Below are 14,494 nucleotides of genomic sequence, written 5' to 3'. Positions count from 1 at the left end.
GAGTCCCGTTCGCCAACGCGGGAGGTCGGAGAAACTTCTCCGTCGTTATTTCGAACCTTACCGGGTTCTTCAACGCCTCAATGACGTCAACTACAAGGTTGTTCCAGAGATCACCACGCGATACTCCCGCCGTACACCACAACCGGACATCGTCCACGTGGCTAGGATGAAGCCATATTACGCACGCTGATCGCCTGCCGTCCCTACTTCGAAAATGCTTTTGAGGGGGGGGGGGGGATAATGACACATCAAATCAGTGCATTTACGTGTGTTGTGCGGTTCCCGCTCGCTGGCGCTTTATTTTGCGCGCCGCGGAGGACTCGGTGAGGAGAGACGAAGGCAACGACGAAGACGTGCTGCTCGATCGGAGCAGCTCAAACACCAAATTATCGATGGCGATAAAAGCTCGAGGCTGGACACCAGAGCCATCTTGGGGCTAGACCTAACTAAGGCTTTCGATAACGTCACGCATGAGGCCATACTGACCCAACTGGCACAACTCCAGGTTGGACACCGAACATATAATTACGTCAAGGATTTCCTGACAGGTCGCACTGCCACCATCACCATCGGAGGGCTGCAGTCGCCAATTATTCACCTTGGCAGCAAAGGTACGCCGCAAGGATCGGTTCTGTCCCCGTTTCTGTTTAACGTGGCCTTGCTCGGATTACCGCCTGCATTAGCTAGCATCCCCAACCTCAAGCATAGCCTCTACGCGGACGACATCACCCTGTGGGTCACCGGGGGCAGCGACGGGGACATCCAAGACACGCTGCAGCAAGCCATCAACGAGGTTGTTGCATACGTAGAACCACGCGGCCTTGGTTGCTCCCCACAGAAATCGGAGCTCCTTCTATACAGGCCTACGTGGGGAGGTCGACGCCCAGACCCTCATCCCCCCGAGATACAACTCCACGTGCATCAGCAACTCATACCTACAGTGCCTAGCATCCGTATCCTTGGCTTACGCATCCAACAAAACGGCAGAAACACGGAGATGCTCAAGCAATTAGATAGTCATGTACACCAAACAACTCGCCTCATAGCACGCATCGCAAATCGACATCACGGCATGAAAGAAAACAACCTCATTCGTCTGGTAACCACCTACGCCCTTAGCAGGATCACCTACGTCGCCCCGTACCTTCATCTCAATGCGACTGACAAGCTCAAACTCAACACCATGATTAAGAGGGCCTATAAGCAAGCCCTACAGCTTCCAATTTCCACATCTAACGAGAAACTGGATGCCCTCGGCCTTCACAATACCATAGACGAGCTTATTGAAGCTCAGCGTATAAGCCAATATGAACGACTCGCCAACTCCACCACGGGCAGACACATTCTGCGCACCCTAGGCATAACCTACACCACCCAATTCGGACCAAAAGTACCCGTCCCTCCAAACATTCGCGCTCAGTTAGTTATATCGCCCATACCTCGTAATATGCACCCAGAACACAATCAGGAGCGACGTGCAGACAGAGCTAAACATCTACAAAAGCGCTACGACCACGCCGCAGATGTAGCCTACGTGGACACCGCGGAATACCCCCATCAGAACGCCATGGCGGTCGCCGTAGTCGCGGGCTCGCAGTACCACCTCGCCGCGGCCGTATCAATACTCGCCACTCAACCCGAAGAAGGAGAGGAAACGGCCATCGCCTTGGCTTATGCCTCTACCAATGCACACTACATCATCAGCGATTCAAAAACGGCCATTCGCAACTACACAAGAGGACTCATAGCACCCCAAGCACAGAAAATACTCTCCGACACTCCCGCCTCAAGGCAACGCCGCGTACAGATCATCTGGGCCCCTGGTCATTCGGGTCTGGCTGGAAACGAAGCCGCCCACGATGCCGCCCGAGCTCTCGCACACCAGGCGCATCATCCGTCTCCTGGATCTTCCAGTCCTGATGAGCCCTTAGTTCTGCACCGCGGACACGCGCGCGACCGCATGGTCACATTCAGAGAAATCCTCCTCCACTACTGCAGAGAGCGATTACGCTACCCACCAGCACACAAAACACTGAATAAATCACAATCCACCACTTGGCGACTACTTCAGACGCGAACTTTCCCAAACCCCGTGCTATACCACCGAATTTACCCCGATGCATACTCCCCACTCTGCAAAGCCTGCGAGGCCCGCGCTGACCTCGATCACATCATCTGGGCATGCCCGAAAGCTACACCCACCAACACTCACCGCACTAACACTACACACATCATAACTACGGCCGAGCAGTGGGAGACTTTGCTGCTCAGCTTGGACCCAGAAGAGCAGCTCTGGGCCGTCCGGATGGCCGAAGACGCCGCCAGAAAACAAGGGCTGGCCGCCGTCTGAGGAAGGGGAGGCCTGGGGGTTAGTCTCCCAACCCCCGCCGCCCCCAGACCCCATCATGGACAAAATAAAGTTTTATCTCTCTCTCTCTCTCGATCGGAGCTGTTCTGCTGTGTTGCCGGCTGTTGCTTGTCCTGTTATTACGGTGACAATAACATGCGGCTTATACTGGCAGGTCTGTTATAACTAGATAAGATAAAACAGGCGGAGTTGTTTTGAATTATTTCTAAAGAGTATTTTACGTTTTCATGGTTCGGATCCCAAACCGATGAGGCGTATTCTAGTTTTGAACAAACTAGTGATATGCAGAGCAGGCGTTGTAGTTTCAGGGGCACGTGTGAACACTTGCTTCGAAGGTATCCCGGAGCTTTGTTAGCATTGTTAGTTACATAGTTATTTGTGAGCTGTCCAGGTGAGGCCGGTTGTAATGTGAACGCCTGAGTATTCTTATAATACTGCGGTAACTGCATTTTTGTAAGCTACTAACTTATAGTAGCTAAGTGTAAGTACTTTGCATTTAATGCAGGGGCCTAAACTTTCGGGTGATGTGGCACCTGAAGAGGAGGCAACGTAAGTGCAAGACTCTACCATTTTATGGCTGCTGAAATTTGTTGAGGGGGGCACGTTTTCTAATCAACGACAGCAGATAAGCGCAAGTTCATTGAAAGTTCATGTAGCTTTAGCCTTGTGATCAAACTTTGCACAGATACACAACGTTTGAACATATGAACATAACTGAAATAGGAAGGCTATTTCTCATGCCGGCTTTCCAGTCCATCAAAGCATGAAGCAGGTTTCGGCACACAAGTGTTTTGGAACAGCTTTGCAGCTTCTTAAGGGTAACTGTCGCCACGTGTCGGTGCGTCCACATTTGCATTATTTCACTTTTCCTGCAGGTTTATCAAGAGGCCAGCTGTTGAGGTCCCGCCTTATCGGTAGGAGAAATTGTCACGGTTGCTACATGCAATAATCGCAAAATTCGTGCTTCAATTAAAAAACACAATTAACAACAAGAAATGTTGTGCAGGAGCAAGCAACATCAGATCAACTTTGAAGACAGTGTTACAGAGGTCCTGGGATGCTGAAACGCAACTTTAGAAAAACAAAGAAAGAAATAATTAAGTGGGCACAGCCTCGAGACGACTGCAAGCAGTCAGCAAATTCAAATGCCTCCAGGCTAAGAGAATTGTAACAAAAGATGTGCGAAATATAGACTTTTGGCACTGCAGTGCTACCGCACGGTAAGTGGGTAAAGGGTATCGCGATGACCGAGAACGTTTTAACTGTGTGTGGGCTCAATGCGCACGGTAATGTGATAATGATTATAGTTGCTAATCTGCAGACCTTGCAGAATAAAACAACCACGTGCTCAGCGCGAAATAGTCATTTTGGTGAATATCAGAGAGTTTTTTTAAGTATTACTTTTTACGGAAGTATCGAGTAAGGGTAAACATAGACGGCAGTAACAAAGCCGATAGCGATATCCTGTGACGCTTTGTCCAGCAACACGTTGTGAATTTTTTTTTCGTTTTGTTACATGGACATTCTTTATTTTCATTACTTCTTTGCTTCCATTGCAAACAATTGCAAACAATGGGGGAGGCAAAGATAAATGCTGCATTGAGGCAGCTTGAGGTGCCATTAGCCTCCACATTACATGGTGGCAGTAAGTCGCGCAATCATCACAGATAAGAAGATGCGTTCTCAAAAAAAAAGAAAGTTAAAAAATTATTTTACAATGCAACGACATTTTTAATGGAACAACAAATAAATATAATAATGGCAAGCGAGACCAATGCAAACATTTCATACCATGACATTGCATACACCCAACATTACCTACATCTAAGTACAGGTGAGAAAAAAAAAGCAAGTCGACGCAATTTAATATGTGACTACTTGTTGTCAATTACATCCCTATCAATAGTTTACACCGGCAGATAAGTAGAATATTGTTAGTTACTGCAACAACAACAATGTGTCATCTCAAGTTAAACTCTCCGCCACAAGATGGCACCACCAAGCCCGCTGCTGTCATGTATGTCCTCGGTTAGTAGTGCTGACTACTTGCTCTTACTTCGTCGGGTGGCAGAAGGGCTGAATCTCGTTAACGACTTGAACGACGGCGCCGCTTCACGTTTCATTTTTTCCAAATATCAAAGGGACGACTCGGTGTAACCTCTTTATGACAGCGCGAACCCCCCTTTATTGAAATTAAGAAGGAAACATAAAAGGTTGATTCCCATTTGCAGCATTATAAATGAATTGAACTAGTAAACAAGCATCGGCTATATAAATGAACTTAGTCAAGGGTGACAAGAAATAAACATACCAGGTATGTCAAAGTGATCAGGTTTTCTAAGGACTGTTGCAGGCACTTTCTTTTCACGGGCCACCCGTGATGGAACAAACTGCCCGAAGGTGTGGCAAACGCGAATTGCCGAGAACAGTTTGTTTCACTTGTTCAAAATCAGCGTCTTCTTTAGTAGTGGAGTGTTTGTATCACCTGATTGCAGTACTCCTAATTCGGGCTTAATGTTCGTGCCTAGACCGGGGCACAATTGTAATTGCTTCAATATGACTTTTAATGTGAAAGCCTTGTATTCATCGTTCAGTCAACCTTCAACGTCCTTGAGCGAAATACGTGTCGTCGAAATCGTACACGATGACGACTCGGTGTACTAATCCACTTACACCAACCCGGCATCGTGGCTCACGCAACAATTGTGATGGTTCTTCTTTCTGGGATTTTACGTGCCAAAAGCAGTTCTGATTATGAGGCACGCCGTAGTGGAGGGCTCCGTAGTGCGTGACACCGTCGTCATCGCCTTCTATGAGTATAAGCAAGCAACGCTCACGCAACAATTTTGATAGAGTTAATTTGGACACCGTCGTCATCGTGTTAATTAATATAGAGTTAATTCAGGCACTCGTACCCACGGCCTTCTTTGGGAGCCAAATCCTCGATCTTATGTGGTAGTTGAACCCACCCCCTTTGGCGTTAAGGCGAAGTTAATTAAGGCACAGTTAATTATTATAGAGTTAATTAAGGCACTCGAACCTATGATCTTTGGTGTTAATCAGGGCGAGGTTAATTGATGTAGCGCCAATTAGGGCACTCGAACCCGCGACCTTAGGTCGGAAGAAAACAAGTAATAAGAAGTAACAACGCATTCGAATGAGAATGTTAATTTAATGAATGTCTCTTGAGCCAAACAAGCATGGTGCACCGGATTTGCCTTGGTGTCGCATTCATGAATCGTTATAGACATATGATTGGTTACAGTGACATTAGCCCCAATTGTAATACCAGAAACACTTGATCATATATTTTGTGCTTGTCCCGCGTACGCGCAAGAACGACAGAAACTGGTCTCTTCAATTGCAAAAGTCGATAAGAGGCCCCTATCAGACGAGTATCTTTGAGGTCCTTGGCCCAATGCAAACAGCGCAGCCCTGATAACCAGTGCCGCTTTAGTCTTTCTACAAGCCACTGGGCTGGGCACACGGCTTTAGAGATGCCACAAAGTTGTAAACTTCTATATACACACCTCCTCCTCTTATCATCATCATTCATTAACCCTTTTCCTCCCCGTCCCTTTTCCCCAGTGTCGAGTGGCAGGCCAGAGCAAGTTACAGCTCAGGCCGACCTCTCTGCCTTTCTGTAAATAATTCTCTCTCTCTCTTGAGCGCGCAGGCTTTCGCTTTCACCCTATTTGGCGTTTTGTAAAGTGACTGTCAATTTTTGTTGAAATAGCATTGTGACATGTAGTACCTTTGTAAATTGTAATATTGTTCGTTGTAACATATTGAATTGTAGCACGTCATATTGCACTACGCGCTTTATGTTGTTCTTGTAGCGTTTTACAGATTACACTACAAATGCAATCCACTCCTATCTAGGCCCTTAAGGGGCTGATAGTATATTCAAATAAATAAAGAGTACAAATAATACAGCCACAAATGCCGCTTGTCTCCCTATTATCAGAATTACCATAAATTAAGCTAAAATATTCATAATACAGCGCCAACAATGCTATAACAAGCCAACATAAAATTCTGCGAAGTGAAAAGTTCTAGACAACTCAAAAGAAACCTCAAATGTGGGCGACAGAAGCCTGGCACGGGTGAGGAAGGGGAAAGGGGACTTCTCAGCCATAGACGCCGACTATAGTCGGCGCCTGTGGCTACAGGTGTGATTGTCATAGTGGGCGTGTGAAGCGATGGTATTGTTTCCTTGCCGAGAAAGCGGTCCTTTAGTTTTATTACGATAGCAATTATATGGACTCTCCAGGCGCATTTCTGCCGTCGGCGTCGAAGTCGCCCTCACCGTGATGTTCCTTATTGACCCTTTTCGCGAAGCAGTTTGTTCCAGAGGAACGAGATGGCGCTATCGGAGGTGCGCCATTGCTTGCCTCAGGCGCAATTCTGCTCGAATCCGAAACCACATCCGCTGCTACCTTGCTACCGTGCGATCAGCAGTCGGACCGCTAACGCACTGTGCTCCGTTCAAGCTGCGAAATGTGGAATGGTAGAGGCAAGACGTGTGCAGTAGTTGGCTGCAAGAACAGCAACTGGGACATAAAAATATGGAATGAATCTGTGTGCGAAGTTCACGGACCGCTACTGCACAAGGACTGTCCGTGTTGCCGACCATTCGCGATGCACGGCTTCCCACAAGGATTAAAAAATGCCGTCGTCCGCCAGCGTTGGATCGCAAATCTTCAACGAAAAAACTTCGACCCCGGAACGTGGGCAAGAGTGAGTACCGCTCGTTACAGTGACCAAAGGTATAGCGGCGCCGCTACCGGCATAGTAAGTTTCACGCCGCGTATGACCGGAACCGCGACTTCAGTCTAATTTGCACAGTTTATTTTGTAATGTCGCTTACTGTCACAGCTGAGAATAAGCATTAATATGTCTTCGTTCACGACACAACACGTCCGCTCGACATGGTTGCCGTTTGCAGTCATCGGCACCTTCATTTCGCCTATCAACAAATAGAAATTCGCCTGGCAAAATCCGTGAACGTCGTTGCTTTTTCTGTAGCTCTGCTTCTGTAAAAAAATGTCAGTTAAGTACTGCGCCGCCAACGAACGACACGCAAGTTTTAGTGCTCAGCCTTCACGGTATATTGAGTAATTATGACGCGTAAGCGTCTCGATCAAGACATGGTGCGAGTCACTTTCCGAGTACCATATCCAACACTTACCACGGTTGTGAAGCAGCCCAATACTACTGATCGAGTACACCACTAAATGAGTCCACACGCTCAAATTATTCAACACATCAAATAATCTGACAGCTGCTCTCCCTTATTGATAACAGACAAGACTACTTTCTTGCTTTGCCGTTGCTATTCGATAACAAATTAGGATTAAGAAAACCACTAAGTAAACAACAATTCCAATTTATTTAACAAATAGCCTAAAAGCTTGTGAGTGCCAATAAAACACTGCAGGTTTATTCAAGTCTGTATGTACTTCCTTTCACAGGTGTGTTCGGTCCATTTTGTTGATGGATGTCCCACAAAAAATAACCCATACCCAACACTGCACCTTGGAACACCGGTAATGTGCAATTCTTCATTCATGCTCTCTCGCCATAACTCCTGCTGTATTGAATATATATGTTTTCTTTTTCTGTATTTAAAATTTAGACTATCCATCACAAAGGAAGAAGGCAGTTAAAGCGCCCTGCAGCCTGCATGCAAGAAGCTGAGACAACGGTCACCATATGCCCAGCGACAGCTGACACCAGCACTGAACAGCAGACAGCAATGGACGAGCAAGATGAAGGCGACAGTGAACCCTGCTACAGTTACAGTTACATACCAAATAGGTACATTGCTTATGCCACCAATAGCATGTCATTGCTTTTACGCACAGAACTGTTCTTTAGAACTCATTAAAAAATATAGAATCTGCGTTAATATCGAATCTAGTGGATATACTCTTGACTATCTACAGAAACAGCCAAAATTGCTTTGGTCTGTTCAATGCTAGCATTATTTGTGACCAAGTTCCAAGCTATTTTTGTACAATTCCTGCTTATGATAGTTAATGAGAGGTTAGTGCAAGTAAAGATTTTCTGTTTACTACCACCTGTCTCATTAGCACAAGAAATTTAGAGCCTTTATGCTAGTAAAGTTACATGCTCATTATTATTCTAAAGGTTTTAAATTGTAAGTATTGTAAACTGAATTCTGTTGTATCTGCAAACTTCACTACACAGGCTGACAGAGGCAGAGGACACACCAAAGAGCTGCTCGGCCTGCAGCTGCAAATGCCAGTTTCTGGTGACATCGGACAAGGAAGTTCAAGCCACAGCACAATTATCTGAACACACATACAGCAAACATCCAGAACAGTCTTCTGTGACAGCGAACAGGGCTTGTCAAATAGCATTTACTGTCTACTCGACTCTCACTTCAAGCTCCTTCAGGTTTTTTACAGGGCTTTCAAAGGATGTGTTTGATGAATTGATGAGGTCTCTTGAAGCAACTGCTGAGCAGAACTCATTTGTTTTACCCTTCCAAGATCAGGTGCTGCTGACACTTATGAGGCTGCGCTTAGGGCTGCTACTTAATGACCTCAGTTTCCGCTTCGGTATTTCCACAGCTCTAGTGAGCAGGATTTTCTGCACTATAGTGTCAGCTCTTGCTCACTTTTCTAGAAAATATCTGGTGTTCTGGCTGGCAAGAGAAACAATTTGAAGAGCAATGCCTAGCATTTTTGAGGACTATCCGCTAGCAACATGCATCATCGATTGCTTTGAGATTTTTGCTGAGAAACCGGGCAACTTGCTACGGAGAAATCAGACCTACAGTCATTATAAATCCCACAACACTGCCAAAGTACTGCACGTCATTGCACCCAATGGGTTTGTGATGTTCATTTCCAAGCCATATGGTGGACGTGCAAGCGATCGGTTCATCACATTGGACAGTGGCTTTACAAGGTTTATGACACCAGGTGATGAGATCCTGGCTGACAGGGGTTTCACAATAGGCGACTGTTTACCAATGGGAGTAAATCTAAGGTTACCAAGCTTTTCAAAAGGCAGACAACAAATAAGTGGCCCTGAGCTAGTAAAGTCAAGGCGCCTAGCAAGGCTCCGCATCCATGTTGAGCGGTCTATAAGACGACTTAAATGCTTCAGGATACTGAAGTATTTTCCCGCAAGCATCTTTGCAAAAAAACCACTTGCTAATGATGTACTGACTGCTGTAGCCGGGCTGTGCAATCTTCAGCCACCTTTAATTAAGGACAGAGTGATTTCTGCACCTTCAAACTAAATAAAATAAATCCTCATTTTCAGACAGGACATCAAAGAAAAATAAGCAGGCAGGCCCTGCCATCATAAAAATGAGTAGAACAGCACAAGTCACAGGCATGTTGGAATACAATTACTGCTAAGTCCTGAAACACCTTTCTCAGGTCGTGCACAATAGTTCTTTTACGACAAAACTCTGTTAACACTTTCAGATGCAATGTACGCAAAGATAGTGCATCAACAGCAAAAGCACTGACGAAAGTAATATTTAAAATGGGTTGCATATATCTCGAGACACTTGCGATTGGAATTGTGCTGCAATTTAACATGTGCAAAATGTTTTAGTAAAATGAGTGGGAAGGTAGATGGTTAGGTGTTTTTGCTTGGTGTCAGTATGTAGTTGTATGTAGTGGGTTGACTTCTTTCAATGTGTTTCACAATGTCATGCACCAGGCATAATTTTCAAGCGGCTGAACGAGTGCTTTTCAATACACGAAATAGTTGATGTACGCACATATGGTGTTCCTGTAGCGACTTTTCGCGTGGAGTCCACATTCTGTAATCTTGACAAAACTCACTACAGAACTGAAAATTCTTAATCTTTTCTGCCGCTGTACACTTTCTATGATTCTGAGGAGGCAAGAAATGTGGCGAAAGAAAGTTTTCAACCAATAGGTTAAAGTGGCATCTGAAAGGGTTAAGATTAATTATCTGATCAGCTGAAAGTTCCATGCAGCTATATTTGTTTCTAATCAATTACCTTGTGATAATAGGAATCTGTTTTTAACGTCCCTTGACATTTCTTTTCAGTCAAATAACTTTATTTAAAGGCCCTGCGTTTGTGGGACGGGCAAATGGTCCCGCCTAGGTGACGGCCAGGAGCTCTTGAGCCCTGGCGGCTTCCTCGGCCCGCTGGACAGCCCAAAGTTGGTCGTCAAGGGCAGAGCTGAGCAACACAGTCTCCCAGCGCACGCGGAGGCGATCGCGAGAGGCTGCATCCCCATTAATGTTTGTTATGCCTCGACATTCCCATAGCATATGTTCCAGATTGGCTCTAGAACCACAGTTTTTGCATTTATCTGTCTTGCACATGTCTGGGTAAATGAGATGTGAGATCGCCGGGTTCGGATATGTTCTGGTCTGTAATTGCCGCCATTCGACAGACTGCTTTTTGCTGAGCTTTTGGTGAGGTGGTGGGAAAATGCACCTTTGCAATTTGTAGTGTTGTGTGATGTCATTAAATCTGGTCATACGATCCTTCCATTCCCACTCCTCTCCATCCTCGTTCTCAGGAGACGCTAAGGTGCCGGCCGTATTATCGGCCGTGACTCGGTCCGTAAGCCCTCGAGCCACGTCATGCGCCACCTTATTATTATTGCTGTCTCCTGGTGAGGCGGAGGTGTGAGCGGGTGTCCATATTAAATAAACATCTTTTTCTTGACTTTTGGTACCTGCCATTAGGATTCGTAGTGCTTCAGGAGAGATTCGGCCATTAGCGAAATTTCGTACTGCCGCCTGAGAGTCACTGACTATTACGTCCGCTTCGGTCTGTGATATTGCTAGCGCAATAGCTATCTCCTCCGCAGTCTCGATATTTACTGTGCTTGCCGTAACGCATGTTTTGCACTTCTTTTCATGATCAATTACTACGGCTGTAAAGCCGCGCCTGTGCTTGTATCTAGCAGCATCTACAAATACTGCGTCTTTACTATTCCCAAATTTCTTTTGTATGACCATTGCTCTGCTTTCTCTTCTGCCTTTATGGTACACGGGATGCATGTTCTTTGGTAATGGGGGAACGGTTATCGTATCCCTGACACAATTCGGGATGTCCACTTTGGTTCCGTTTTGAGTATGGTACCCAATACATAGTTTTTCTAGTATGTGTCTTCCTGTCTTGGTCTTGGAAAGGCGTTCGTACTGCGCTATCCGCTGCGCCTCTATGAGCTCATCTATTGTGTTGTGCAGGCCTAATTCTAATAGCCTGTCGGTACTAGTGCTGATTGGTAGTCCTACGGCTTGTTTATAGATTTTCCTAATGAGGCATTCTAATTTAATCTTTTCTGCAGCGTACAATCTAAGGTAGGGTACGACGTATACGATCCTGCTGATAACGAACGCCTGTACCAGTCTGATCATGTTTCCTTCCTTCATTCCACTGTGTCTATTGGCTATCCTTTTGATCAACCTCATAACTTGAGATACTGTCCCTTCCAACTTCCTAATGGTTTCTCCATTGTTGCCTTTTGCTTCAATGAGCAGTCCCAAAACTCTGATTTTATCAACCTTAGATATGGGTTTATCATCGGCAGTCTTCAATTCTATGTCCGTTTCTACATTGTCTGCCCCCCTGTAGCTGTTTGGTTTACGGCCCCTGCGAGTTGGCCGGTACAATAATAATTCCGATTTTTCCGCCGAGCAAACCAATCCGGTTCCCTCTAGGTATTGTTCGACTGTTTCAATCGCACTTTGGAGTGTCTGTTCTATCTGCCCATCATTACCCTCCTTTACCCATAAGGTAATGTCATCGGCATATATAGTGTGGTTAAGGCCCTCAATTTCTTCTAGTTTCGCTGGTAATCCGAATAATGCCAGATTAAACAGCAACGGTGATATCACTGACCCCTGTGGTGTGCCGGCGCTACCAATCTCAATCTCTTCCGAGACGAGGTCTCCCACGGTGATCTTTGCCTTTCTGCCGGTTAGGAAGTCTCGAACATAATTGTATGTTCTCCTTCCCAATCCTAGCTCTTCAAGGCTGCTGAGTATTGTCTGATGTGTTACACTGTCAAATGCTTTCTTTAAGTCTAAGCCGAGGATGGCTCTAGTGAATCTGCCTGGGTTGTCTATGATTTGGTGTTTAAGCTGGAGCATCGCATCCTGCGTGGAAAGATTCCTTCTGAAACCCAGCATCGTGGAGGGAAATAGGTCCCTGTCCTCGAGATAGTTAGTTAGTCTCGCTAGGACTGCATGCTCCATCAGCTTTCCAACGCAAGATGTGAGAGATATAGGTCTCAGATTCTCCAGCTGTAAGCGCCTGCCTGGTTTAGGTATTAAGATGACGTGTGCCGTCTTCCATTGTTGTGGTATTTTGCCGGTTTTCCAGCATTCATTGATATATTCTGTCAATTTTGTTATAGACTCATCATCTAGGTTCCTGAGTATCTTATTTGTGATTCCGTCTGGTCCGGGTGCTGATTTAGTATTAAGTTTTTGCGAGGCTGCCCTTACTTCTGCTTCACTAATTTCCCTGTCAAGTTCGTTGTTTGCTACTCCTGTGTAGTCTGGGTGTATAACCGGTCTAGCCTGGGAGATATATTTCTCTTTAATCTCCTGTAGAAAGTCTTTTTCTGAACCTCCATAGGCATGAATTACCTTGTTAATATTTTGCTTGCATACCGCCTTAGTTTCCTCTGGGTGTAGCAGGTACCTGAGAAGGTTCCATGTCTTTGCTAGCCCTAATTGATTGTCCATGTTACTACATGTCTCCTCCCATTGCTGCTTACATAGCTGTTGTGCATGCTGCTCTATGTCTCTGTTTAATCTGGCTATCCTCCTTCTGATTGCCCGGTTGTGTCTCTGACTCCTCCATCTCCTTTGCAACCCTTCCTTAGCCTCCCACATGTGCAGGAGCCTACTGTCTATGACTTCTAAGTGTGCTTCTTGTGGAACTATTTGTGTAGCCGCGGTTACGTCTTTCGTTAACTGTTCAGTCCAATCTGCGATGTTTTTAATTTCCCCGCTGGTATTCTGTCTAATGTTCCGGAATTTATCCCAGTCGACAATTTTGAGCTTCTTGCCTTTGTGTTTGCGCGGTCCTGCCCTGACTGTTATTTCTATTATACTGTGGTCGCTACCCAGATCTTGCTGTGTATTTATCCACTGCGTGTCGCTTATGTTTTTTGTGAAAGTAAGGTCTGGCGTAGTGTCGACGCAAACACTGTTTCCTCTCCTGGTAGGAGTTGAAGGATCGGTTACGAGGGTTAGGCCCTCCTGTTGCGCGTCTAGCCAGAGGTTTCTGCCTTTGGGACTCTCGAATTTATAGCCCCATGCCACGTGTTGAGCATTAAAATCTCCTCCGATTACCACCGCACGATTACCCGCTATGGCGAGCGTTTTACGAAATAGTGTTCGGAATTTATGTTTTTTACACCGCGGGTTACTGTAAACGTTGAGGCTGATGGCACACTGAGTCTAAGCAAGAAGGGGAAGAACAAATATTATTTTCAGGTGCAGCTCCAGATGTACTGCTGTCAAAAGGAGCGTTGCGACTTTGTCGTATGGTCACCAGGGGAGGCCTATGTTGTTGAGGTGCTCTACGACAAAGAGTTCCTAGAAACATATGTTCCGCAGTTGGAGCACTTTTATTTTGCTCACCTGCTGCCTGCTCTCACTGACAGGGCTCAGTGAAAGTGCTACATTTCATGCAAGTGACTCAGTGCTTTCATTTACAGTGCACACTAAATTTGGATGACCCTTGAGGAGTCTTGGAAAATAAATGCTGAGACTTCATGCTTATCTGTAGTAACTTTATTGTTACATAGTGAACACAACCAACACCTGTTTCTTCAGTTGTTTACATCACAAGCTAAGCAACAGTATGCATACACTTTTTAAAAGTACAAAAAAATTTGTTTTCTTTTGAAACAAATTTTTTTGTACTTTTAAAAAAGTGTATGCATACTGTTGCTTAGCTTGTGATGTAAACAACTGAAGAAACAGGTGTTGGTTGTGTTCACTATGTAACAATAAAGTTACTACAGATAAGCATGAAGTCTCAGCATTTATTTTCCAAGACTCCTCAAGGGTCATCCAAATTTAGTGTGCACTGTAAATGAAAGCACTGAGTCACTTGTATGAAATGTAGCACTT

At 45.5% G+C, this 14,494-nt stretch overlaps 1 pseudogene; it reads left to right on the top strand.

Annotated features, from left to right (window-relative positions):
• The first annotated feature begins 8,831 nt into the window (after positions 1 to 8,831).
• Positions 8,832 to 10,280, top strand: LOC119449104 (uncharacterized; annotated as a pseudogene).
• Positions 10,281 to 14,494: the final 4,214 nt, after the last annotated feature.

The sequence above is a fragment of the Dermacentor silvarum genome, chromosome 4 (assembly GCF_013339745.2).
Source record: "Dermacentor silvarum isolate Dsil-2018 chromosome 4, BIME_Dsil_1.4, whole genome shotgun sequence".
NCBI lineage: Eukaryota > Metazoa > Arthropoda > Arachnida > Ixodida > Ixodidae > Dermacentor > Dermacentor silvarum.
The sequence above is the reverse complement of the archived record's forward strand: the minus strand, read 5'-3'. Positions and strand labels throughout refer to the sequence as shown.